Here is a 5407-nt window from a genome sequence, read left to right on the forward strand (position 1 = left end):
CTCCCTACCAAACAAACAAGGATGCCCAGTTACCTAGAGCAGCACTTTCATAAGCAGCAGTGGTCATCTCAATACATGCACAAAACATGCTTCACAAATTCCAATGTGTGTTCATAATTTTTTCTTTTTTTTTGAGACAGAATCTTGCTCTGTCGCCCAGGCTGGAGTGCAGTGGCATGATCTCAGCTCACTGCAACCTCTGCTTCCTAGGTTCAAGAGATTCTCCGGCCTCAGCCTCCCAAGTAGCTGGGATTAAAGGCATGTGCCACCAAGCCCGGCTAATTTTTGTATTTTTAGTAGAGACAGGGTTTCACCATGTTGACCACGCTAGTCTCGAATTCCTGACCTCAAGTGATCAGCCCGCCTCAGCCTCCCAAAGTGCTAGGATTACAGGCATGAGCCACCATGCCTGGCTGCGTTCATAATTAAAAAAAAAAAAAACAACTCTCAGAATATTAGAAAGAGAAACTTCAATTGGATAAGGATATCTCTGAAAAAAATCTATAGCTAACATCCCAGTGAATAGTTAAAGATTAAAAGATCACTTCTATTCAACATTGTTCTGGGAGAGTCCTAACTTATGCAAGAAGGTCCTCCCAGCAAAGGAAAAATAGAAAAAGAGAAAAGAAAGAGAAAACAAAGGAAAAGCAGAGATATTGGAAAAATAACAAAACTGTCTTTTTTCCTCAGACAACCTGATTATGTATAAAATCCTAAGGAATCTACCAAAAAAGCTCTTAAAAACTAATATGAGAATTCAGCAAAGTCACAGGATATAAGCTCAATATAAAAAATTGGTTGTAATAAAAATCATTTGTATTTGTATACACTAGCAGTGAACTATCTGAATATGATATTTTAAAAAATTCCATTTACAATAGCATCAAAGAATAAAATATTTAGGAATAAATTTAACAAAAAAGTGCAAGAATTATACTCTAAAAACTACCCAAAAAATAACTAAAATAAATTAAAGAAAAGCTAAATAAGTGGAGAGATATCTGTGTTTATGAATTGGAAAACCTAATATTGCTACGATGGCAATATTCCCCAAAATTGATCTACAGATTCACCAAATTTCCCACCTGTCTATTTTGCAGAAATCAAGAAGTTGATTCTAAAATTCAAATAGATATTCAAGTGATCCAAAATAGCTGAAATAATCTTGAGAAGAAAAAACTAAGTTAGAGTACTCACACTTCTTGATTTCAAAACTTATTATAAAGCTATAGTAATCACAACTGCATGGTAATGGCACAAGGATAGTCATATTGTCTGATGGAATAAAATTGAGAATCCAGAAATAAACTGTTACGTTTATGATCAATTGATTTTTGACAAGGGTGCCAAAACAATTCAATAGAGAAAGGAAGGGTCTCTTCAAATGGTGCTGGGACAACTGGATAGCCACATACAAAAGAATGAATTTGGAGCCGTACATACGCAAAAACACATACAAAAATTAACTCAAAATAAATCAAAGACTTCAGTGTAAGAGCTAAAACTATGAAACTCTTAGAAAAAGCATGGGGGTAAATCTTCATGACTTGGATTAGAGAATGGTTTCTTAGATATGACACAAAATTAGCTGGGTGTGGTGGCCCATGCCTGTAGTCTCAGCTACTTGGAGGCTGAGGCAGGAGAATAGTTTGAACTCAGGAGACAGAGGTTGCAGTGAGCCCGAGATCACACCACTGCACTCCAGCCTGGGTGACAGAGCGAGGCCCTGTCTCAGGATTAAAAAAAAATATATATATATATGTGTGTGTGTGTGTGTGTGTGTGTGTGTGTGTGTATGACAACAAAAGCAAAAACAACAGAAAAAAAAGACAAGATAAACTGGATTTCATCAAAATTAAACATTTTTGATCACCAAAAGACACTACCCATATAGTGAAGAGATAAACCCACAAAATGAGGGAAAATATTTGCAAATTATATATCTGATAAGAGTCTAGTGTCAATAATATATTAAGAACTCCTACAACTCAATTAAAAAAAAAAAAAAGCCAAACAACCCAGTTTTAAAATGGGCAAAGGAAGCTGGTTTTGATGTTGTGTCCCTGCAGTCCTAGCTACTGACAAGACTGTGGGGGACGACTACTTGAGTCCAGGAGTTCAAGGTTGCAATGAGCTATGATGACATCACTGTGCACCAGCCTGGGTGACAGAGCAAGATACCGTCTCTTAAAAAAATAAAAAACGGGTGCGGGGCGCAGTGGCTCACGCTTGTAATCCCAGCACTTTGGGAGGCCGAGGCGGGTGGATCACCTGAGGTCAGGAGTTCAAGACCAGCCTGGCCAACATGGTGAAACCCTATCTCTACTAAAAATACAAAAATTAGCTGGACTTGGTGGCAGGTGCCTGTAATCCCAGCTACTCAGGAGGCTGAGACAGGAGAATCGCTTGAACCCGGGAGGTGGAGGTTGCAGTGAGCCGAGATTGTGCCACTGCACTCCAGCCTGGGCAACAGAGAGTGAAACTACACACACACACACACACACACACACACACAAATGGGCAAAGGACATGAAAAGATGTTCAACCTTGTTAGTCATTAGAGAAAAGCAAAGCCACAATGAGATATCATTTTATATACACTAGCTTGGCCATAACAAAACAAAACAAAAATGAAATAACAAGTGTTGGTGAGGATGCGGAGAAATTGGAACCCTTATGCATTACTGGTGGAAATGTAAAATGGTACAGCCATTGTGGAAAATAGTACGGTGGCTCCTCAAAAATTAAAAATTACCCTATGACCTGGCAATTCTACTCCTAGATAGCTACTCCAAGGAATTGGAAACAGGTACTCAAACTAATACTTGTAGATGAATGTTCATAGCAGCACCACCCACAGCAGCCAAAAGATGGAAACAACACAAATGTCCGTCAACTGATGAATGGATCAAGAAGATGTGGTATAGACAATTGAAGATAATTCACCCAGAAAAAGGAAGGATGAACTACAAACAACACAATTAAAACAAAAAGACATGAAAAATTTTAAAGTAAAATGGTAGAAAAATATACACCAGATAAGTAAGAAGCTGAGGTAGCAATCTTAATATATAATAAAATAGAATTTGAGGCAAATAAGGAAGTTATATAATGGTAGAAAATAAAAGCATTAGAACAAGAAGCCAAACCATTATAAACCTAAATACACCTAAGAATATACTCTTAAAATATACCAAGCGACAAGTGAAAGAACCATAGCAAGGAGATCAGTATCTATGATTAGAGATTTTAACACACCCCTCTCAGAAACTGGCAGAGCAAACAAACAAAAATCAAAGAACACAAGATTGAAACAATTTTACTAATAAGCTCAAGCTGTCATATGTAGGTAACTCTTATTATTCAACAGCCACTAAGAAAATTTACATTCTTTTTTTTTTTTTTTGAGACAGAGTCTCTGTCGCCCAGGCTGGAGTGCAGTGGTGTGATCTCGGCTCACTGCAAGCTCCGCCTCCCCGGCTCACCCCATTCTCCTGCCTCAGACTCTCCAAGTAGCTGGGACTACAGGCGCCCGCCACCACGCCCAGCTATTTTTTTTTTTTTTTTTTTGTATTTTTAGTAGAGACAGGGTTTCACCGTGGTCTCGATCTCCTGACCTCGTGATCCGCCCCCCTCAGCCTCCCAAAGTGCTGGGATTACAAGCGTGAGCCACGGTGCCAGGCCGAAAATTTACATTCTTTGAAGCATTTGTAGAACATTTACAAGAATAGACCGTGTTAGGCCATAAACGAAGGTTCAATAAATTCCAAAAGATCAATACCCTTCAGAACTGTGCCATCCACTATAGTAGCCACTAGCTGCATGTTGTTGTCTAAATTAAATTAAAATTAATTACAAATCACAATCCAGTTCCTGGGTGACACTAGTTGAATTTTACATGCTCAATAACTATTTGTATCCACCAGTTACCACATTAGGAAGTGAAGAGCATTTTCATCATTGCAGACATTTCCATCAGATAGAAGGATTACCTGATTTAGAGGACAGCACCCAGCTAGACTGCAATGTAATTGGGGGGAAAGGTTAGCTTTAAAAATTCCTAAATGAATATCCTTATTCTTAGGAGATTCATGCCAGTATATTTTGAGGTGAAATGTCATCATGTCTGCAACTAACCTTTAAAGGCTCACTAACAAACAAAGGATAGAAAGTGGGAGGGAGATAATATAAGAGACGAAGGAAAGGGAAGGGAAAAGAGAGAGATAGGAATAGTGACAAAGTAAAAGTGGGAAAATATGGACAATTTTTGAAAGTGTAAGCTGTATAAGCATTCATTGTCCCATTGTTTCAACTTTTCTGCATGTTTAAAAATGTTCAAAATAGTTATGGTGGGATCTCTCTATTTGGAAACTAAACGACATATTTCTAAATAACCTTTAGGTTAGAAAGGAAATTATAAAAGAAGTATTAGAACTGAATGAAACGAACAGAAAGAAATCATACACTGCGTTTCAAAGTTTATGGGACACCGCTAAAGCTGTGCACAGAAGGCAATAGTAACTTTAAAATATGTTCATTAGGAAGTAGGAAAGGTTAAAAAAAGTGAGCTAAATGTTCAATTCAATAAATTGGAAAAGAACATCAAAGCATACTAAAGAAAGAAAAATGATGGAAATAATAAAAATAGGGGCTGAAAACAATGAAATAGGGAAGGATAGTACAAATTTAAAACATTATTAGTCTTTAGAAAGACTAATAATGTTTTTGGCAAGACTGACCAAGAAAAACAGAAGATACAAATAAAATATAGGAAGAAATAACAAGACATAGATTAATATACGTAGTAGAGAAATTTTACATGGATTTTCATAAGGATCGGAAACTATTTTGACCAACAGCATTAATAAGAAAAGTAAAATAAATAAAATTGATAAGAATTGAAGGGAAAGAGAATAAACTATCATTATTTTTAAATGGTATGACATCTCCCTAGGGAAAAAAAATCAACAGACAAACTTTCAGATCAGGAAGAATCTTTAGCAGCTATTAAGTTTGCTGGATTCAAGATCAACCAGTGCTGGCAATAGTCAATTAAAAGTTTTAATAAAAAACAAGATACAATTTTTAACATTTACAAAACCATGAAGTATCAAAGAATTAACTAAGAATATATGAGATGTGTATGGAAAATAAAACTTTAATAAAAGACATTTGCACATGCTCCCTGACTTATGCTGGGGTTATGTCCTTATAAACCCATCATAAGTCGAAAATATGCATTTAATACACCCAACCTACTGAATATCATCATCTAGGCTATCATAAGTCTATCATAAGATAGACTAGGCTATCATAAGGTAGCCTAGTCTACCTTAAATGTGCTCAGAACACTTACATTAGCCTATAGTTGGACAAAATCATGTAACACAAAGCCTACTAAGCCTAT

Source organism: Hylobates moloch, unplaced genomic scaffold, assembly GCF_009828535.3.
Source record: "Hylobates moloch isolate HMO894 unplaced genomic scaffold, HMol_V3 SCAFFOLD_15, whole genome shotgun sequence".
Taxonomy (NCBI): Eukaryota; Metazoa; Chordata; class Mammalia; order Primates; family Hylobatidae; genus Hylobates; species Hylobates moloch.